General features: G+C 38.9%; 1 non-coding gene across 1 annotated transcript; it reads right to left on the bottom strand.

The window, feature by feature from the left end:
* Positions 1-12480: 12480 nt before the first annotated feature.
* On the bottom strand, positions 12481-12587 carry LOC133802710 (small nucleolar RNA R71). The gene has a single exon (XR_009877455.1). It is a non-coding gene; the product is annotated as a small nucleolar RNA R71 (small nucleolar RNA).
* Between the last annotated feature and the right edge of the window lie 11693 nt (positions 12588-24280).

Below are 24280 nucleotides of genomic sequence, written 5' to 3'. Positions count from 1 at the left end.
TAATCTCTTTACAGAAGTTAAAAGGAAAGGAAAACACAGATCGGCATGTTTACACTCAAATTGTACATCCACCAAGCAAGCCCCCTAACTAAAATAAGGATGGAGAAAGCATAAAGATTACGAAAACATTAAGTGACAACACAAAATCAACATTAAATATTCCAAATATGTAATTTGAATGCATCCAACAGTACATTTTTTTTCTTTCTAATCACGGTACCTGAGGATATGCAAATGCATGCATGTATAAGCTGATTCTCTAGGAAAATGTATATAGCTTGTATGTACGTATATGTGTGAAGAAGTATCTTGTCATTTGCTTTAAAAGGAAAAATTAATGATAATAACTCATCATCAAGACAAGGAGAGAAAACTTGTGAGAAAAGAGAGACAAGAAAAATTGTCAGTTTAGTTCCACAGGCTTGGTTCAAAAGTTTCCTTACACATTATGTTTCTTGTTTTTTGTATGCATTGCGTGTGTGTTTGCTTATATGAAAAGAACAGAATTTCATTTTTCCTTTTTCCCATTTACTTCATCTTCTAGTTTGCTTTTGTTCTTTGCTGGTTTAATGGCTAGAAACTAATGCTGCTATTGAAACTTACGTGTCCCCAGTTGTCAATGCCTTTAGATACTAGTCCAATAACATGTGAATTATATTCTTATGGTCATTAAGCAAGTTGGAGAAAAAGTGAGAAACAAATAATATATAGACAAATCATGTTAAATGAATCATTCAGATTCAGGTCAGATCAATGGAGAAGATTCAATATGGCAGAATAGGCCCTCAGCTTTCAAGTTTTGACAGTAAACAAAGATTTAAAATTTGCTCATCCAAAAGTGAGGACATACCATATTTAGAGCAATTACATTCACTGTGTAAAACTAAGAATATAATAAATATCTTGAGAGCTTCTAGGGCTCCAATGTAACCAAATTTTCATAATTTACAATAGGATGAGCTAGATTATGGTGATGTTGCAGAGCCATTATAGTAAAATATACAAAGAAAAAAGATCCAGTATAAGCAATCATTGAACAATCTATATCCATATCCAATCAAGGTCTTCTAAAGGTTGACATATAACCCAAGCAATTATTATCAATAAAGATAGCCCATTTCATTAATATCAACTAAAGATAACTATAGAGAAGCAATAAAGAATCAACACAGTCATAATCAAACCCAAATATAGACCCTATTGCCCAACATAATGTGTTTAAGTTGTTCCAATTCCAATCCTCACCACGTAATTCTTTGCTTAGCTTCTTTAGCATCTGCATTATACAAGGATAAACAACATAAGATAGAATTTATAATGAAAATAACATATAACAAATCTCTTGTAAGACTAAAATTAGAGTATGGATGTTCATCTCTTGTAATTTTCGAAACTAAAAAGCATACTTTTTGTCTTAATTATAGAATGAATCTTGGACAATAATCAGCAGCTAGGCCAATCATCCTTGTAAAGTATCAGTACTATCAAACCAAACAACAAAAACAGAGCTCATAATCAATAATTAGACTATAAAATTGCTGTAAAATAAATAATGATGCAGTAAAGTTAATGAAAAATCCAAAAACTCACACAAACACAAAAATGAACACAGCCCAAATAATATGCTAAAGTTGTAGCCTATAATCAATAAGACAAAGGACAAAAACATCAAAATAAATTATTGTGAAACCCACTGATTAAAAAGAAGCAACAAAACAAAAACTTGGAACGAATATGAAAATATAAGAACACCAGATTTGCAAATAAAATAAAAACTATGGTAAAACTTCCAACTTTCTCTAAATCCAGAACATGAAATCACAAATATACATAGCTATTCGAAAATTATGTTATAAAGAAGGAAAAGGAATATGGGAAAGAGACTAAAATAGAGAGAATGAGAGTGAAATGCAAAAACAAAATAGAGATAGAAAAAGAGACTTCCAATATCGAAATAGAAGGCAGGGTAATTTAAATAGCTGATAAGAACAGCCACATGAAATGGTAGCATGAAAATTTGTTCGAGATGAAACTACCTAAGAGGTCAAGAATATTTAAGACCTTTACCCCATAAAATAAAGTATAAAGCCATTATGCCACCATTTATTATAGACAGTACTACTTGGAAAATAGTAAATATACTAAGATATATGTACAACAACAATCATATAAGCTGATATTCTTTCATGCATATTCTAATAAAGGTAACAAATTCAAATAACCTGTGTATTTGAGAGTGGTTTACCCTTCCAAGGTTTTTGGAAAACAAGAAATAGGATGGATGATGGGACCAGACAAGTGAAGAGAAAAAAGAACAACAGAAGCGCCTGTGTGAGACAATTATCGGTACAGAGAATAAATTGACCATATTCTCATGAAATTGCAAATAATATGAACAATTTGCATGGGGGTGTGCCTACAATAATATGAGTTCCACCATTAAAAGCCTCTCAGATCTCCACATGACTCTTCCTAATCTCATTTCTTCAATTGAGAATCGTATATGAAATTAAATTGAAACAAATCAGTTTCCCTTACCTTCAAATCATTACCAGCACAAAACACCTTCGGAACCAAACTATGAATCAAAACCACATTAGCAGAGGAATCCTTACTGACAGCTTCAAGAGACTCTATAAACCCTCTCAGAAAATCCCTCCCAATGGCATTTCTCCTCTCAAGTCTGTTCAAAGTCAGCTCAACGATTCCTACCATCCAAACACATTTGGGGTTTTCCCCCAAACCCATAAATAAATAAAATCAACCAAACACATCAAAACTCAGTTATATTATATGTCTATATATATAATACCTAAATCATAATCGAAAAGCCTGTTAAGCTGGATGAGTTGAGACGGTGAGCGGTCCAAGATGAGAGTCCAATGAGTTTGGTAACGGCATGCTTAGGGATCAGATTGAGAAGTGGAGATCAAGCGGGTGACTAAAAATGGCTCAAACAGCCGCTGCTTCTTGAAGCTGTTATGGGCGAGCGACCTTCTCAAGATCTTAGAGAGATGAAGGGGAGAGAACCTTCACAGGCGGGGTGAGCATCCAGCGGCGTGCATGAGGCAGCAGAGTAATTTGGGGGAAAATGAGTTTTAGGGATTTGGGGAAATGAGAGAAATGAGGATTTGGGAAACCCAAATGCACCTCTGCTGAGAAATGGGGATTTCGGTTTCGGGGTATTGAGAAGGGAAATGAGAAAAGAAAATTGGGGCTCATTTTTTTTGGTGAGAGAAGAGGCGGGAGACATTGTAAGGTTCGCGCCTTTACCGCTTAAGCTAACAAAATATAATACTTTTTAAATAGTATTATATTCATGTGTTGTGGAAAGTGATTTTTGGTGTAGTGGATGAAGTTTGGAATAAAGTTTTGAAGGTTGGAAAGTGGAAAAATTGAAGGAGGAAAAATCAGGGCTAATCAGCCTAGTCCTAGCGCTACAGTGCCTAAGGGAGGGTGCTACAGTGCTATCCAGGGCCATTCATCAGCTTGTAGTGCCTAGGCGCTAGGGGGCAGCGCTACAGTGCTACCCTATTTTTCCAGGGTCCTATTTTGGGCACTTTTGAGGGGTTTTGGCTTGGGGTTTCAATTCTTAAGGCTCGGGATCGAATCTACTAACCGTTTGGGTACGATTCAAGGTCACGGGGTGAGGTTTAGACCAAGAACCTTTTATTGTTGATTTTCATTAATGGAAGTTATATTATGTTATGACTAGGTGATCGCTAAAGAATCAAAGGATCAATCGTTCTCAAGGTTCGTTCTTTTATTATTTCACACTTGAACCAGAGGTAAGAAAACTGCACCCAGTATGTGACATGCATGGTTATTAATGAGGCATGTTGAGTGTTATATATGTGTACATGATTGCATATTAAATGCTTAGCAATCTTGCTTATCTATGAACGGCACTCACCTATGAGTCAGGAATCAGCAATGATGTCAGCATTGACTGTGAATTTGTGACTTATTAGTCAGGTTTGGTAGTAGTACTGAGCACTGGTCGTATGGTATTGGCTTATGAGTCAAGAACGGTATTAGCGTGTTTAACGCAAGCTAAAAATATTAGATCTAATCAACATAAGCATTATCATCATAAGCATGAAATGATTGACCGACCTTAAGTTCGATAAAAAAACAAAAGCGCTTGTCTAGTCTAACGACTAGTTACTTAGAACTAGGGCTAGAAGGCCCAAGTGACTGCATTGTCACACGGCTGTGGGTGCTGAGCCCGAGTTCATGACTCACACATGACTCACTTATCTGATTCAAGTTTGTGAAGCCATAGTCACTCAACTAGTTTAAGTTCGTGACTTACTCATCAGTCCCCATCTGATTTGGGCTACACGCCCCAACATGATTATTAGAATCTCGATACCATCTAATTAGGGCTACACGCCCCAGCATGATTATTAGAATCTCGATATTATCTTATCAGGGCTACAAGCCCTAGCATGGTTACTAGAATCTTGATGTGATATTCACTTATCTGTTTAGGGCTACAAGCCAAGTATGATTATCATAATCATCAATTGATATTGTATACATGAAGTAATGAGTTTTCTTGCTGAGCCTTGGCTCACGGGTGCTATGTGGTGCAGGTAAGTGGAGAGCTTAGGTGGCGATATGTACATATGCGGCCACTTGACCACCGTGGCCAAGGTGTTTCTCAGAGGAACTAGGGGTTAACCCTATATTTTGCCACTTAGGTCGACGAGTTGTAATTTTACATTGTAATGACCATTTTGGATTGTAAATAACTTGTAAACGCTTTTATGGGCCCATGACCAGTTTTATGTTTTTAAATAAAATATATCATTTCCTTTTGAATCGAGATTTTTCTCCCTCGCCTATTAATAACACCTAGATGCACGTTTATAACCTAATGACTCGTTTAGCAAGTTAAGCACAGTTTAAAGTTCACAATAACAGTCTTGGAGTAACCAGGGCATTACAGCAGGCCTCGACCAAACTCTGTTTTCAATCGGATGGGTCCCATCGGAGGAGAAGACCTTCGAGACGCTCTTAATCGTAGCAGGGAAAATCGAGACTTAGACAATGTTGCTCCGCCTGAGCCTGTTCGGGGCCCGAGAATGGATGAGGTCCGTAATGCAGCACAATCCCAGGTAGCTGCAGACCCTAACATCCAAGCCCAACTAGATCTGTTAACCCGACTGGTAAGGGACTTGACAGCCCCCAAGTTAACAGATATTGAAATTGAAAGACAGAGAGGTTCCCAATTTTCAGACCGTATAAATCAGCTGCCCATACCTGTCAGATTCAAAATGCCAACACGGAAAATGTATACTGGGCTGGAGGACCCAGTATCCCATGTTCATCACTTTGAACTACAAACTGACCTCCAGGGAGTTTGGGATGATGCTAGGTGCAAGATCTTCCCGGCCACCCTGTCAGAAACTGCCCAGCATTGGTTTTTCAAGCTATTGCCAGGATCAATCATGTCATGGGGTGGTTTCGTCCGCATATTCTATTCTTAGTTCTCCTCAGCAATGCCCCTTCCAGCCGAGCCAAACGATTTGCAAGACATCAAACAAAGGGACAACGAGCCTTTAAAAGATTACATTCATCATTTCATGCAAGAGGCCTGCAAGGTAAAGTCCCTCAATGATGATGCTAAGCTGATAGCCATCAATTCAAGAGTCAAAGTAAAAAGTTTGTTCTGGAGTAGCTTGAAAAGGAAGTCAGCATGCACCACTCAAGAATTCCTTGATAGGGCAAAAGAATTTATCAAGTTAGAGGAAGCTGAACGGAAGGTGGATAATCCTACCCAGACAATTGCCGAGCAAGAGAAAACAAGTGCTGGGAACACCACCAACCCTCCAGAAGGAAGTAAAAATGGGGGCAAGAACGGCAAACACAGTAATGGTGCTGGAAGCAGTGGTAACTAGAATGACAGCAAGAAGCCTAGGACCATCGAGCAGCCAAAACTGCGAGAATACGTGCCCAAGTTTACTACTTACACCATCCTGTTGGAGTCCCAAGTAGATGTTTTTAATGCTACACAGGCCATCATACCGTACAGAAGACTTCCACCAATAAAGAAGGATGTTAATAGGTGGGATATGACAAAGTTCTATCAGTTTCACAATGATTATGGTCATGAAACCAATGAATGTAACCACTTGAAGGAGGAAATGGAGTTCCTCATTAGACAAAACAATGCTCATCTGAAGAGGTATGTACGACCGGCCAAACCACCCACAGCTTCAACAACCTCCTCAGCAACACCTCCCCAATAGTATCAAAGCAGTCAACCACTCCTACCACCACCAGTTGCTGGCTAGCTAGATATGATCTGTGGAGGGCAGCATTTGGCCGGTAACAGTAGCAAGGCCCGAGAGAGGTATGCTCGTTCCCTTAGGAATGAGCAGGAGGAAGATGTACTGGTTGTCCAGGAGCGTACTCCCAAACAACCTTGCTATGAGTATGAGCCTATCACGTTCAGCGAGGAAGACAGAAGTCATGTACATCATCCGCACAATGATCCTTTGGTGGTAGAAGTACAAATAACTAACATGATCGTAGCCTGAATGATGATTGATCATGGCTCATCTGCCAACATTCTATTCAAGAATACCCTAGAGAGGATGAATTTAAGCATTAGAGACTTAGAACCATGTGAGCAGCTGCTGTATGGATTTATTGTGAATGGTATGGCCCCCGCAGGAAGCATAAGGTTGTCCTTAACAGTGGGGATGGCACCTAAGAGCAACATGATAATGGATTTGTTTGTGGTAATTGGAATTCCCTCTCCATACAATGCCATGATAGGCCAACCGACCCTGTATGACCTTCGGGCAATTACCTCAGTTTTCCACTTATTACTCAAATTCCCAACCCAAGTAGGTGTAGGATGTCTTAAGGGGAACCAACTGGTGGCCAGAAAATGTTGTAATTCATCAGTTAAAAAGGTAGGCAGGGTAGTCTGTATCGCCCATCCTGCAGGGCCCAGTCATCAAAAATAGGATGCAGGCCAAAATGGGGGAGATGACATGGACCCTCGTTTTGGGGATATTGACATAGGTGTGGGGCCAGTTAAAGAATTAGAAGTGGTCCCACTTGACCCGAACAACCCGACCAGGGTTGTCAAGGTAGGGAAAAGGCTATCCGAGAACATAAGATCTACTTTGATCCAGTTCCTATGGGACAACCAAGACGTATTCGCTTGGTCACATGATGATATGGTGGGGATCTGCCCAACCATTATAAGCCATGCCCTCAACATTGACACAAAACACTTCAAGCTCGTGCAACAAAAAAGGAGGTTACTAGATCAGATGAGAGCAAAGGCATTGAAGGAGGAAGTGGAGAAGCTCCAAAATAAAAACTTTATCAGGGAAGCTTTCTACCCAGTATGGGTGTCTAATCCCGTATTAGTACCGAAGCCTAATAACACGTGGAGGGTGAGCATAAATTTCATAGATTTGAATAAAGCATGCCCCAAGGACTGTTTCCCAGTTCCAAGAATCGACCGACTGGTGGACGCTACAACCAGCCACGAAATTTTAATATTCATGGATGCCTACTCGGGGTACAACCAAATAAGCATGCATCCACCCGACCAAGAGCATACAAGTTTCTACACAGATGTAGGGTTGTACTGCTATAGAGTAATGACGTGCAGGCTAAAAAAAGCTTGAGCAACATATCAGCGGCTGGTAAACCGTATGTTCAAGGACCAAATAGGGATAAACATGGAAGTTTATGTTGACGATATGTTGGTAAAATCCCAACAAGCTGAAGGGCACATTGAGAACTTGGAGGAGTGCTTGGTATCCTAAGGCAGTATAGAATGAAATTAAATCCCCTAAAATGCTCCTTTGGTGTGGGTTCGAGAAAATTTTTGGGGTTCATAGTAAATTCCAAAGGAATAGAGGCAAACTCCAAAAAGATAAAAGCATTGTTGGACATGCCCTCACCAGCCAAGATCAAGGATGTGTAGAGCCTAACAGGATGCATAGCAGCACTCAGCAGATTTGTGTCTAAATCAACTGATAAGTGTATTCCATTTTTTAATATCCTCAGAGGCACAAAGAAATTTGAATGGACTAAAGAGTGCGAACAAGCCTTCCAAGCTTAAAAGCAACAGCAGGCACAACCCCCGATCCTTTCAAAACCTTGGAGGGCGAGGAACTATGCATATACCTAGTAGTAACTCAACACGTTGTTAGTGCAGTCCTGATCAGGGAAGAAGACAAAATACAACATCCTGTCTACTATATTAGTAAAATGCTGGTTGAAGCCGAAAGAAAATACCCTCTACTTGAAAAATTAACTTACTACTTGCTTTTGTCTTCAATAAAACTTCGCCCATATTTCCAAGCCCATCCAATCAAGGTTCTTACTGACCAACCACTACGTCAAGTCTTGCAAAAGCCAGACACCTCTAGTCGGTTGCTCAAATGTTCTATAGAGCTCGAGCAGTATGAAATTACCTACCGTCCCCGAATAGAGATTAAAGGCCAGGCTCTTGCAGAATTTGTAGCTTAGTGTACCGGACTAACAGAATCAGATGGAGTCATAGCTGAGCAGTCATCTGAGTCTGAATACCATACCGCACGAAAGTTGCACAGACTGTCGGACACCCAGAATCTAGTACAATTGATTCCATAAAAGAACAACAAACCTGGAAACTACACATAGACGGCTCGTCTACCAACCAGTTTTCTGGAGCCAGTCTCACTCTAATCACCTGCAAAGGGCAATGCATCCATTGTGCACTTCGTTTTGGATTTGAGGCATCCAATAACGAAGAAGAATACGAAGCACTAATTGTAGGCCTAAGATTAGCTAAAGAAGTGAAAGCTCAATCCTTGGAAATATATAGCGACTCGCAGCTAGTTGTCAACCACGTCCTTGGAGAATACGTTGCTCGGGGAGAGAAAATGATGGCCTATCTCAGTAAAATCAAAGATTTGATCGCTCATATTAAGAGATACACCATTCAGTAGATACCTAGAGAACAAAATGCCACGGTAGATGCACTGGCTAGGCTGGCCAGCAGTGTCGTGGTGGGCAAAGCCAATTTTGTCCCCATTGAGTATCTGGACCAACCCAGTATCAACTTGCCTGAACAAGTCCATCTAATAGAAAACACTCCATCCTGGATGACCCCAATTGCAGCTTATCTAGAGCACGGAATCTTGCCCAACAGTCATAACGAGTCTAGAAAATTGATAAGGAAAGTTGCTCTGTACCTCATCCTGGACGGGTCATGGACAGAAGACGATTTTCCATGCCATTGCTCAGGTGCATCAAACAAATAGAATCTGGACGGCTTCTTGAAGAGGTACATGAGGGTTTCTGTGGAAATCATGCTGGGGGCAGAGTCTATCTATGAAAATTCTGAGGTAAGGTTACTTCTGGCCAAATATGAATGAGGACTCAGTATCGCATGTTCCAAAGTGTGACAAGTGCTAGAGATTTGTGAAAATCCCCTGAGCAGCCCCAAATGAACTAACACAAATGAAAATTCCATGGCCCTTTGCCATTTGGGGGATCGACCTTATTGGTCGGTTGCTAAAAGGAAAAAGGGGAGTACAGTACGAGGTAGTAGCAGTGGATTACTTTACCAAATGGACGGAGGTCGAGCCGTTGGCAACAATCACTTCCAAGAAATTCTTGGACTTTATGGTAAAAAATATAATTTGTAGGTTTGGTCTACCCCACAAAATAGTGTGTGACAACGGCACACAGTTTGACAACCAGTTATTTACTGATTTCTGCACTAAACATGGCATCACAAAGAGCTTCTCAGTAGTCTCACACCCACAAGGAAATGGACAGGTAGAAGCAATTAACAAGACTCTCAAAGACACTATGAAAAAGCCTTTAGAAGAGGTTAAACGAAACTGGCCGAAGAAACTACCTAAAGTACTATGGTCCTATAGGACTACCCAGCGAACAACTACTAGAGATACCCCTTTTGCACTCACCTATGGGTATGAAGCGATGCTGCCCGTAGAAGTGACTCCACCATCTCACAGGCGCACGGCGTACGACAAGGATGGTAATCACCAGTTGGTAGTTGAATCCTTGGACCTAATTGAGAAAGACGTGAAAAGTCCAACATACCCTTGGCTGCCTGATTAGTGCTCAAAAATACCATTTTATTAGGTTTAAAGTTTAAAATTAATTAAGTTTTAATTAATATTTTCAAGGATTTATTGCCATATGTTTTATATTTGAAAATATTAATTTTGATTTAATTTGTGTTTAATTTTCAAAAATAAAATGTATTTTTGACACAAACAAAAAGAAAGAAATATAATTAAAAAGAATGATGATAAAGTAGTATTTTTGACAAAACTAGGCCCAAAATGGAGCCCAAACCCAAGCAATGGCAGCTCCCCCACGCTACCACATGGCAGCCTGCCATTCGTCCACTCCAGCCGAGCCGCGCCGAAGCCAAGCCAAAGCCGAGCCACTTGACGCATGCTGACACACCTGACGCATCTGACAGCCGCCTGACGCCGTCTGACGTGCCAGCCACCTGAGCCAACTGGATCATTCCACGTGGCCTAGATGACTTCCATGGCTCAACAACATTTTCCCCACTTCCATCAGTTTTTATGCCACTTTCCCACTATTTTGTACACGGTTTTACACGTTTTTGAGTCCTATTTACACTATAAATAGAGGACCAAATGAAAAAACAAGTATGAGATGGTGGAAGTAAGTGTGGAGAGTATAGTGAGAGAGAAAAGCATTTTTGTTCTTATTTTTCTTGCATTTCTTTTACATTACTTTGAGAGAAAACAATGCTTATTTTAGGCTAAATTCTTTTGTGGAAAGGCTAGAGTAAAGTTCATGTTTTACATTATTTTTTTAATATATTGATTCTTTATTTTGTTCTCCATTTCTATATATTTGTTGCAATTAAATTTATTTTCTTCTAATTTTGATTCTAAATTTATTAATGTCTTTTACATAAGTCTAGTCATGCTCTTCTTATGTAATTTAGGCTTCTAATTTAATTTAGGATATTTGTTATATTATATACTTTTTACTGTATTTTGCCATTGGTATTTTGTCGCTCTAAGGTATATAATATGATAGGTTTTTAAAATTAGAAGTTATGTTAATTTAATTAAAGAACATATTTTAAGGTGAGCTTTATTATATATATTTTCTAACTATAATTAATGGTGTAGAATTATAGTTGAGTATAATGAATCAATTTTATTAAAAATATATATATGTTTGCATGAATGAAACTTATGCCTTCCATATTTTCTTTCTGATTCTAATTCTTCGATTTTGTTTATTTAATGTTTATATTGTTTTTCGAAGTTACATTTTTTTAAAGTTTATTATTTCTGATTTACTAATCTTTCTTTTCACTTATATTTTACCTCTCTGTGGATACGATATAGCCCGATTACTACTGCAACCGCTTAGGAGTTTATTGGGCGATATCAATTTTTGGCGCCGTTACCGGGGAGGTAATTCTACAATTAAAGGTTTGCCTAGTAAATTAAATTTTTTTCTATATAAAAAAAAAAGTAGTATAATTTTTTTTATTTCTCTTTTATTTTATTTTTCCTTAGTAATTCTTTTATTCATTTTTTTGTTATTGTTTTATTTTATTGATTTTACTTTTAGGTTTAGAATTTATTTTCTAGATTTAGTTTTTTTTTCCGAAAAAAAAGCATAAAATTTAAAAAAAAAACAAAAAACAAAACAAAAAAAGTATTGAGAACATTTTTGTAATTGTGGAGATTAGTAAAAACCAAACTTGTTTTGTCTTTGAAAAATTGGTTCTTAAATAAGGTCTGTGTTAGCATTACCCTCCAACCTTTTCTAAGAACCTCGAGGAGTTCTAGAAAAGCTCTTGGGCCTAAAGTGGTACCTTGGCAGCCTTTCCAATTGGCCTGGGAACATTTTTGGTGTATACTTATTACATTATTACACATTTGCGCTTATTATACTTACAAAAAAATATTTATGCCACGAAACAGAGATGCACCAGGGAGATTTGTGAGACAACAAGTAGAAACTCTAGAAAACTCTCCTAGTTCGTCGTTTTCTTACATTCGTTCAAACACTCCCGATTCACCGAGACTTCCTGAACCACCCACGATGGCTCATCAAGATGAAGTCCAACCAAGAACGCTACAGGATTATTTACATCCTACGCGTACAGCCACACCTTCATGCATAATGTATTCCAACAATATGCCAAATTTCGATTTCAAACCCAACATGATTAACCTCTTACCAACCTTCCATGGGTTGGAAAATGAGAGTCCGTACGTGCATATACGGGAATTCGAAGAGGTGGTGGCTACATTCAACAACCGAGTTGATGTCACCAACATTGTGAGATTGAATTTTTTTCCTTTATCTCTCAAAGACAAAGCAAAAAGCTGGTTGTATTCCTTAAGGCCTAGATCTATCGGAACATGGGACGAAATGACAAAAACATTCTTTGCCAAATATTTCCCGCCCCATAAGACTAGCAGCCTTAAGAGGAAAATCTCTACCTTCATCCAGAAAGACCATGAAACTTTCCATCAGGTCTGGGAGAGGTTTAGAGATTTGATAAATCAATGCCCACATCATGGATACGAAAGCTGGCGCCTGATCAGCTATTTCTATGACGGTCTCACAACCGGACAAAGACAATTTGTACAAATGATGTGCAATGGCGAATTCCTTCAAAAAGATCCCGATGAAGCTTTCGAGTACCTCGACGATCTTGCTAAAAAGTCCTACACATGGAATGGACCGAGTCTTATGGACAAGCCGCGATCAACTGGAATCTACCAATTAAAGGAAGATGACAACGTCAAAATCCAAATTGAATCATTGAGACAACAATTCGAGGCTTTCAAATCTCAAGAAGGTAGAGGAATCCATATGGCTACAAAGGTAGAGACACGGGATCCATGCTTCATATGTGGAGGGACGGAACATCAACTGCAAGAGTGCCCAACTCTTGGTGAGTTAAGAGGAGGAAATGAGGAACAATGCAATGCTTTAGGGGATTACAAGAAGCCTTATAACCCTTTCTCAAATGCTTACAATCCTGGTTGGCACAACCATCCAAATTTCAGATGGAAGGATTCAAACCAAGCATCTGGGAGCCAATGGAGGTCTGAGCAGCAACAACCGCCAAAAGCATACATTGCTCCTCAAAATATCATGCAGTCAAGTAATTCTCTAGAGAATACTTTGCAGATGCTTGCGCAAACTCAAATAGCCTCAACTCAAGAGCTCAAATCTTGTTTCACACAAATGGTGGAGGAAATGAAGGACATGAAAGTCCAAATGACAAAGCTAAACACTACTTTGGCAATTCAAGAGCATGGGAGACTTCCCGCTCAACCTCTAATCCATCAAAAAGGGCAACACATGGCACAAACCTCCTCCTCTACAGATACAAATTTCAAAGAGGTTAATGCCATCTCTACTCGAAGTGGTCAAAGTACGGTTTCACCGTTAACTAAGACAACGAGTACGTCAATGCCCGCTCCAGATAATGATGTGCCAATAAGCATTCCAGTAAAGACACCATTTCCTCAAGCTTTGAAATCCACTAGAAAGGTACTAGAAAATCATGGTGAAATCCTAGACCTTTTAACACAAGTGAATATCAACTTGCCATTGTGGCATGTGATCAAACAAGTGCTGGCTTATGCCAAGGTTATCAAGGATTTGTACATCGTTAAAAAAATACACCATGTCAAGAAAACTGCATTCTTGGCGGAACAAGCTAGCGCGGTAATTGACTGCAAGACACCGCCTAAGTATAAAGATTCTGGTTGTCCCACCATCTCATGTCAAATTGGGGAGTAGGAATTTGGTCAAGCACTTCTAAACTTAAGAGCAAGTGTAAATCGCATGCCATATTCAATATACTTGCAATTAGGTCTAGGAGAACTCAAGCCCACATCTGTGGTGCTACAATTGGCCGATCGATCAGTTAAGAAACCTCGGGGAATAGTAGAAGACGTTCTGATTCAAATTGAAAAATTCTATTACCCTGTTGATTTTCTCATCTTGGACACTCAATCTGAAGTGAATATAGAGTCCAAAATTCCCATCATTCTTGGTAGACCTTTCCTCGCAACAGAAAATGCACTCATTAACTGTAGGAATGGTCTCATGAAAATCTCTTTCGGGAACATGACTCTAGAAGTAAATGTTTTCCACATTGGCAAACAACCACCTGATAACGATGAGTGTTTCCAATCCTATCTGATCGATACACTTATTTCGAAAGAGGTCAAATCAAAATACATGTCTAATCATTTTAATCACCTCTTCCAAATTTCAGAAAGTTCTGAGCCCGATGAGTCTGCAATCAACCCTGAAATCGTCAAACACTCACAGGCTAGAAGAACCATGTTTTGGAATCCAATCTTTGAGGAATCCCTCAAGATCGAGAAATACCAAAACCATCCATTGAACAAGCTCCTAAACGAAAGTTGGCACAACTTCCTGACGGTCTTAAGCATGTTTTCTTGGGAGCTGACAACACTTTTCCTGTCATAATATCCTCCAAGATCAATGCCACACAAGAACGCCAACTCATCAATGTGTTGCAAGAACAAAGAGATGCATTAGGATGGACGATAGCTGACATAAAAGGTATTAGTTCTTTAATTTGCCCCCATCACATTCAATTGGAAGAAGGGGCTATACCACGTTGTGACCCTCAAAAAAGATTGAACCCAACGATGAAGGAAGTAGTTAAGACTGAAGTCTTGAAACTTCTTGATTCTGGCATAATCTATCATGTTGCTGATAGTAAATGGGTCAGCCCAACTCAGGTTGTTCCCAAGAAATCTGGGGTAACAGTAGTACAAAATGAAAAAGGGGAACTTGTTCCTACCAAGGTCACAACTGGGTGGCGCATGTGCATTGATTATATAAAATTAAATGCAACCACCCGCAAAGACCATTTTCCACTTCCATTCATCGATCAAATATTGGAACGTGTGGCAGGTCATCCTTTCTATAGTTTTCTTGATGGTTATTCAGGGTATTAACAAATCAAGATTGCCTTAGAAGATCAGGATAAGACCACAGTCACTTGTCCTTTTGGTACTTTTGCCTTTCGGCGCATGCCATTTGGCCTGTGCAATGCTCCAGCCACATTCCAGCGATGCATGATGAGCATATTTAGTGATATGAACGAGAAATGTATGGAAGTATTCATGGATGATTTGATAGTCTTTGGAGATTCCTTCGAGTCAAGCCTTCTCAATTTAAAGGCTGTGCTTAAACGTTGCAAAGAAAAGGGCTTGGTACTCAACTAGGAAAAGTGTCATTTCATGGTGCCATCAGGCATAGTTTTGGGGCATGTCGTGTCAGAACGAGGAATTGAGGTTGATCAATCAAAGATTGAACTCATATCAAAGCTACCCACCCCCAAGACTATTAAAGACATTCGATCTTTTCTTGGGAATGCAGGATTTTATAGGAGGTTCATACAAAAGTTTTTGACAATTGCTCGCCCTTTGTCAAACCTCCTAGAAAAAGATGTTGTGTTCAGTTGGACACTTGAGTGTGAGGAATCTTTCTGAACGCTCGTTGCAAAACTCACTTCCGCCCCTATCATTCAGCCACCAGATTGGAACTTACCGTTCGAAGTCATGTGTGATGCTAGCAATTATGCTATAGGGGCCATCTTAGGTCAAAGAAGGGAAGGGAAGCCCTTCGTTGTATATTACGCAAGTAGAACTCTTAACAGTGCTCAAATGAACTATTCTACCACTGAAAAAGAGTTACTTGCTGTAGTATTCACACTTGACAAGTTTCGTTCCTACTTGATTGGTTCACCTATCATAGTCTTTGCGGACCATTCCGCCTTAAAATACCTCATTTCTAAAAAGGATGCTAAGGTGCGTTTAATTAGGTGGATCCTTCTATTAAAGGAATTTGATCTAACCATAAAAGACAAGAAAGGAGTTGAAAACGTGGTAGCGAACCACTTATCTCGTCTTGAATTTTCTGATTTCGCTGATGGCCCAGCCATTCGAGATGACTTCCTTGATGAACATCTCTTCGCAGTCACTAAGTTGCCATGGTATGCTCATATTGTTAATTACTTAGTGACTGGCGAACTTCCAACTGCATGGAGTGCACAAGATAAACGTAAATTTTTGGTCGAGGTTCGTAACTTCTATTGGGACGACCCATATCTTTTCAAGTATTACCCCGACCAAATTATGAGACGTTGCATTCCAGATGATGAAATTTTTAGTGTCCTGAACTTTTGTCATAATGAAGCTTGTGGTGGTCATTTTTCTATGAAAAAGACTGCTGTAAAAACCTTACAGTGAGGTCTTTATTGGCCCACTTTGTTCAAAGACACTAACAATTTATGTCGATCATGTGAAAGGTGTCAGAAATTAGGTGCTCTGTCCCGGCGACATATGATGCCATTAAACTTAATTCTTGTAATAGAAATATTCGATTGTTGGGGGATAGACTTTATGGGACCATTTCCACCTTCTTCTGGCTACCTTTACATTCTCCTCGCCATAGACTATGTCTCAAAATGGGTGGAAGCTGTGCCTTGTCGAAATAATGATAACACAACTGTTGTGAATTTCTTAAAGTAAAATGTGTTATCTAGGTTTGGCACACCTTGGGCTATCATAAGTGATCAAGGCACCCATTTTTGCAACTATTCTTTTGAGACCTTAATGCAAAAATATGGTGTAATTCATAAGGTTGCATTACCCTATCACCCACAGACAAATGGCCAAGTTGAGTTAGCCAACCGAGAAATTAAGCAAATCTTAGAAAAGACGGTTAATCCTAACCGCAAAGATTGGTCCTCACGACTTCTCGATGCTGTCTGGGCATACCGCAATGCTTACAAAACTCAACTTGGTATGTCTCCTTATAGGCTAGTCTATGGTAAAGCCTGCCACATTCCTGTTGAACTAGAACACAAAGCTTATTGGGCAGTTAAAAGCCTAAATTTTGATCTCAAGGCGGCAGGACTCAATCGTAAGCTTCAGTTGTCAGAAATTGAAGAATTAAGAAATGATGCTTATGACAACTCTAGGATCTACAAGGTCAAAATGAAAGTGACCCATGACAAGCAGATCCTCATAAAAGAATTTGAGCCAAACCAACGAGTGCATCTTTATGACTCTCGTCTGCATATCCACCCTAGCAAGCTGAGATCAAGGTGGACTGGCCCATATGTTGTGAAATCTGTCTTTCCCAACGGTGCTATTGAGGTCATAGACCCAACTGATAGGAGAGAATTCAAAGTAAATGGCCAACGACTGAAACACTACATAGAGAGGGTGACCCAGCTTGAAGAAGTCACCCTCGTGGAACCGATTTACCAAGTCTGAGTAGTGTTCCAAATTGTTTGTACATAGGTTTGTTTTCTGTTTATTTCCCTTTTGTCATTTTATTTTATTTATTATCATTTTGTGTTTTCAATTTTTCATGTTTTAGAGAATCAATATTCGCTCTATCACTCGACGCTCAATATCCAGGTGTTCTCTTTCCCTACTCTTTTACATTTATTATCTTTTGAGACATTGAGGACACTGTCAGATTTTGGTTAGGGGTGGTGAGCATATTCATGCACGTTCATGTTGATTTTTGTCATATTAATATTTTCATGGTCAATTTTTTTAAAAATTACTTATTTATTTTTGCAAAATGTTACTTTTGAGTCAATTTTGTTATCTATATTACTAATAGATTCTCTAGAGTTACCTAATGCACATGCCAAACATTGTGGTAAGATGGTTGTTAGCACATAATTGCTTAGAAACTTGCCATGTTTAAGTAATTCATTCTTTTATGTGGGAAGTGAGACTTGAGAAAACAACTTTTAAATTTTTATTGATTCTTAGAAATGGTTATAATTATTTGGACAAGGTATTGTGGTATGAATGGATGATGTTTTAGGAATAATATTTTCTATAGACAAATCTTATTAGAAAGCCTTTTATTATGTTGTTCATAAAAAAAATTAAAGAAAAAAAAAAGAGGAAAACAAAAATAGAAAAAAAAGGAGAAAGACACAAGAGCAATATTTCTATCATTTTCAATTATGTTGTCTCTTGTGTCCAAGAGAAAAAAATGTGTGTTTATTAATTTGAAGTTTTATTTTATGGCTCTTAGAATAAATGTAAAGATTGTCTATTTAACTTAAAATCCTGAAAAACTGGTTTTGTGGTACTCTTTATGGTGGTTGTCCAAATAGTTTATTTCCTATCTTCGTTTCAAGAATTATTTAAGAGTTTGTCCTAAATATATACCCATTTGATGAGTGCTTACTTCTTTTTCCAACTCCATGAGTGAAACCCTTGAACTATAAATATTTTCAATTACATGAGAGGTTAATGGAGTTGAGACTTTTACTTGGCATAATTTCAAAGGCTTTATGTGCTATGGTTTGCGGTAAGAAGGTTCAAGTTTGGTACACACACTCACAACTCTAGATTTATTCGAAGTAATTTTGATAACTCTTGTTGACTTGTTACTAACATTTTGTGTTAATACTTTAAGTTCTTTTATAATTTTTGACCGGAAATATATCATGTTGACATTTTTTATTTCGCTTGAATTGCTAGAGACTAGCAATAAGCTGGTTGGGGATTGCGATTAGTGCTCAAAAATATCATTTTATTAGTTTTAAAGTTTAAAATTAATTAAGTTTTAATTAATATTTTCATGGATTTATTGCCATATGTTTTATATTTGAAAATATTAATTTTGATTTAATTTGTGTTTAATTTTTAGAAAATAAAATGTATTTTTGACACAAACAAAAAGAAAGAAATATAATTGAAAAGAATGATGATAAAATAGTATTTTTTACAAAACTAGGCCCAAAATGGAGCCCAAAGCCAAGCAATGGCTGCTCCCCACGCTGCCACATGGCAGCCTGCCATTCGTCCACTCCAACCGAGCTGCGCCGAAGCCAAGCCAAAGTCGAGCCACCTGACACACGCTGACACACCTGACGCATCTGACAGCCGCCTGACGCCGTCTGACGTGCCAGCCACCCGAGCCAACCAGATCATGCCACGTGGCCCCGATGTCTCCCATGGCTCAACAACATTTTCCTCACTTCCATAAGTTTTTATGCCACTTTCCCACTATTTTGTACACGGTTTTACATGTATTTGAGTCCTATTTACACTATAAAAGAAGGACCAAATGAAAAAAAAAAGTATGAGATGGTGGAAGTAAGTGTGGAGAGTATAGTGAGAGAGAAAAGCATTTTTGTTCTTATTTTTCTTTCATTTCTTTTACATTACTTTGAGATAAAACAATGCCTATTTTAGGCTAAATTCTTTTGTGGAAAGGCTAGAGTAAAGTACATGTTTTACATTATATTTTTAATATATTGATTCTTTATTTTGTTCTTCATTTCTATATATTTGTTACAATTAAATTTATTTTCTTCTAATTTTTATTCTAAATTTATTAATGTCTTTTACAGAAGTCTAGTCATGCTCTTCTTGTGTAATTTAGGCTTTTAATTTAATTTAGGATATTTGTTATATTATATGCTTTTTATTGCATTCTGCCATTGGTATTTTGTCACTCTAAGGTATGTAATATGATAGGTTTTTAAAATTAGAAGTTATGTTAATTTAATTAAAGAACATATTTTAAGGTGAGCTTTATTATATATATTTGCCAACTATAATTAATGGTGTAGAATTATAGTTGAGTATAATGAATCAATTTTATTAAAAAAATATATATGTTTGCATGAATGAAACTTATGCCTTCCATATTTTCTTTCTGATTCTAATTCATCGATTTTGTTTATTTAATGTTTATATTCTTTTTCAAAGTTACATTATTTCAAAGTTTATTATTTTTTATTTACTAATCTTTCTTTTTACTTGTATTTTAACTCTCTATGGATACAACATAGCCCGATTACTACTGCGACCGCTTAGGTGTTTATTGGGCGATATCACTGCCCATCAGCAAAAAGTTGCCAGATACTTCAATTCTAGAGTTAAGGAACAAAAATTCAACGTAGGAGGCCTAGTCTTATGAAGAATATTCCCAAAAGCTCAAGATAATTCATCAGGAGTACTAGGCCTCAGCTGGGAATGCCCTTACCAGGTTACGGAGATCGTACCACCCAGCACATACAGGCTAGCGTGGTATAACTAGTTAGTTCCAGTCCCCCGTTACTGGAATGGGGAACACCTAAGGAAGTACTACCAATAAATATCACTTTTAAATGATTGTTTACTGGCCGGTATAGGCACGAACTGCCCATACCACCGACCAGCTCAATTTAGCTACATTAATTATGCACAGACATAATTCGCCCATTTATTGTAATAATTAATTTTTATGAATGTAAGCTACTTTGTAGCAACGCAGCTTGTATGATTAATCTTTAATCAATAAGACATGTTTTGTCCATTCTTACAAGCCTTTATTTTTACAATGATTATCTTGCTAACTAGTGAATACATCACGAATTGTTGGCAGTGTATGAAACCTTTGCAGGTTTTGGCAAACCCAAGTGGGCCCGAACAGGTTATTACGAACAACTCTAGTCAATTAGCAAGTGACCAAGAGGATAACCCAAGAGTTATAAATACCACTCGTTCACTTGGGGGGCACCATAGTCATGCATGGACAAGAAGAGAAAAAAATAAGAGCATAATTAGAAGGGATTAGAAGCGTTAATTTTTATTAATGTTAAAGTGCTTGCGCATTGCTCGATATACCAAGCAACAAAAATAGCCATAAAACAATTTCTGTAGATAGGGTTGAACAGTATTGTTTACAACTCGTTCGAAAAAATTGATTAGCTCTGATAAACAAACAGAGCCGCATAGCTCCAAACAAAAAACAACATACACCGACCAGTAATGAAAGATAAAGTACGAGCAGATGCTAACCCAAATACAAATACATGTGTCAAAGGGTGCTTGAGATTAAAAGCTGCTCAGCTCAACTAATGTTTTAACAAAAGGAAAACATGTGCACGAGAATAAAGACTGCTCGGCTCGGTCACTTTTGTTTAGGCATAAACTATAAAAAGGTAAACACGAAGAGATTTCAAGATTCAGGAATGTGGCTCGAGGTCAACAACAAGAGTTTCAGCTTGAAGAGTGTTGTATTGGTCTGCAGGAGTTGGAGCCTCAATTGAAGGACTTGGGTTGGATGGCAGGACATCTTATGCAGAAACTATGACGACTGGCTCGATGGGCGGCTCGACAGTCTCAGGCTTAGAGATTGCCAGGTGCTCAGTAGTTACGGCCAGGGCCTTGTTCCTCTCCCGCTCAGGACAGTACTGCATTAGCTCATCGTAAGCTTCTCCCAGATAACTGAAGTATATTGTTTTATTACGAACCCAAAAATTGAAGAAAGGGCTCAGGCCGAAATCCTCCAAAGCATTAGCATCAGCAACCCGATCAGATTTTTCTTGCTCAAGGGCCTTTGCCAGTTTGTCCTCCTTTTCCTGGGTGGCTTTCTCAACAGCAGTGACTTTTTCCTTTAGCTCTTCGATCCTTCTCTCCAACCGATTAACATCAAGGTCCCTCTACTCGGCCACATTTTTAAGATTCTCGTTTTCCTTAATAACCTGCTCGGAGGTCCATTGAAGATTCTAAATTTTTTCAGACAACTCGTTAATTTGGGAAGTTTTATTTTCAGAATCCTTCACCAACCCAATCACCTGCTTGCTCACACCCTTGGTACGATGATGAGCATAGCTAAGGACCAGCATACCCTGCAATAGGAAATAAAAAAACTGAAAACAGGTGATAGACAAAGAAAAATAAATCGGTTCCCAAAATGCCAAATACTTACCCTAATAACATCCTGGATGCCAGTACTGGTGATATACTCCAAATATTTGGAACTTAGATTAATCATGAAGTCAGATTGGGAAAAAGACACCCTTTTTGTGTGGCCTTGATGAAAGGCTAGAGGCTTCTTTAAAGGTCCATGAAACTCCTCGGCAGGGTCCTCAGCACCCTCTGGGACTCTGCTCGGGGGGTCAGACCTTTGTGCATGGGATGAGTGAATAACCTCTTCAATCTGAGGTCCCTTGCCTTTCGCAGATTTGCGACTTAGAGTCTGCGACTGCGGTCTTTTCCTAGAAGGAGTCTGTTCGGGGGTTCCAGCAACCTGTTCGGCAGGTTCAGCAAGAGAATCTGTCTTCTGATGTTTAGCTGAAGGCGCCTCACTGCTTGGATCGGTGGTGTTCTTTTGAACAAATTTCTTAAAGAGCACAGATGACATATCTGTAAACCAAGGTAAAAGGTTGGTACGATTCCAAGCAGCTTTGGAACAAGCAAAAAAAAAATTAATTATAAAAGTAAACAAAGAAAATTATATAAAGAGAGTGAAAGCACCCTCTTCGTCTCCCCCCACATAGCCAGCTGCTCCGGGCAGTACATCCTCATCACTATCTGAGGAGCTAGAGTTTGAGTGCTCCACTTCAATCTATTTCCCCTTTCCAACCTGGGGGCGGTGGCAGCTTTTGGAGCGCTATGCTTCGCGTGCTATCGGATGACAAGCCCTATCGAGCTTCTTGTTCGGAGGGCAATGCAAGGTCTGGACGAAGGTACAAATGGCCTGGTTTGATTTTTAGATAACTGAGACTTGGGCGACTTAGTACTGGGTGGGTGCTTCCTAGGCAATTGTCTAGTAGGGGTAGCACTCTTGACTTGCACCTCTGGATTGGGGTAAAGCTCAGTGTGGTTTAACTTCCTTGCGGTGGTTAGGGCCACCATATCTTTAAGGTCGGGGACCATTGCAGCCAGCCTACGAGCTCGTTCAGCCATCTCCCGGGTAGGATCCGAACAGCTAAAAGGACCATTGCGTTGAAAGGATAGGTGATTGGAAGCAATATTTTCAGTTAGAATGTAGTGGCTGGCATACTCCCCAACTTTAGAGATGTTGTCAGTATTGGCCAGGTAAATATTAGAATCCCTATGGCTAAAATAGAAATACCCCAAGCAGCCATGCCGGGGACTAGATTTGAGGTCAAAAAGGTAATTAATTTCATTGGCAGAGGGTACTGGCCAATTTAAAGATTTGTACAAGACATAAAGGGCAAAGAGTAATCTTATGCCTTTGGGATTGATTTGGGTTGGGAAAATCCCAAAATAATCAGCCACACTTCGAAAGTATGGCTAGAGAGGGAGAGTGGCACCAGCGGCCATATGTAATCGGCTCCAGGCACAGAATTGGGCCCTGGGGTAATTGGCAGTCTGATAGTCAGTAGGCTTAAAAATGGATACATCCTACAGCTTAAAATGCTCCATCACATTCTGTATTTGTCTAAGGGAAATAGTACTAGCAGGAGCCACATAGAGAGGACCCTCCTCCTTCTCAGCCAACGGGTTTAAGACTTCCTCGGCGTAAATCTCCGTGGCATATTCGGTCTCAGAATCTTCTTCCTACCGCAAGCCACTAGGCTCTTCCTCAGGGGATGGTGCCTCTCTAAGATCCCCACAAGTAGCGTGTTGTGCCACATGAGGATCTTCTTCATTTGAGCATCGAGTTGTGTTTTTCGTACGACCCATTGTAATGGAAGATACAATGATGAAGTTCGGTGATCAACTCCCCCGAGCAGTCTGCGAATACAAGAAAATGGGAAAGTGAGGTGAGAGCACCGAACAAGACTGATCGGTATAATATTCGTGGTATACAGACTAGCTCAGGAGTAGCACAGCACAATATACCGCGCCGAAGGAATACAAAATCAAAAGCAAAGAAGATCGAGAAATTGGAGGGTATTCTGAGAGACTTATCAGAGAGATGTTCTTGGTGTTTTCCAAGAACACCAGACATAAATCTACCAAAATGGGCCATGAAAAAGTAGTTTTTTGTAAAATCAAAACATAAAACAGATTACCCGTTACAAGAGCTACTCAAAATAGTTTTTTATTTACTTATTTAAACAACATTCATGCAGGAAATCCAAGGGTTTGGCGAAAACAAAACCCACGACCACATAGAAAAAAAGAAGTATTCTCGCATAAATCATGGAATGTATCAAAGAGGAACTTACTGGTGGTAGGTCTGCGAGACTAGCACAAGTCAAAAAGCTTCAGTGATCTCGAACTGGGCACTAGTCGATGAAAGAACTCGAAGTTCACAAGGAGGGTAGCTCTGACGTTTGGGAAGTTTAATGGAGAAGGGACTATAAAAAATGAAGTCAGAAGAAAGGGAAGCTCTTTATAGTCCAGATACAGCGCTCTACCTCCTCCTGTCACTACAATAATTTTTAGTATATATTACATTAAAATATAACATATATTTAAAAGTGCTATTGATA

This window comes from Humulus lupulus, chromosome 9, assembly GCF_963169125.1.
Source record: "Humulus lupulus chromosome 9, drHumLupu1.1, whole genome shotgun sequence".
NCBI lineage: Eukaryota > Viridiplantae > Streptophyta > Magnoliopsida > Rosales > Cannabaceae > Humulus > Humulus lupulus.
The sequence above is the reverse complement of the archived record's forward strand: the minus strand, read 5'-3'. Positions and strand labels throughout refer to the sequence as shown.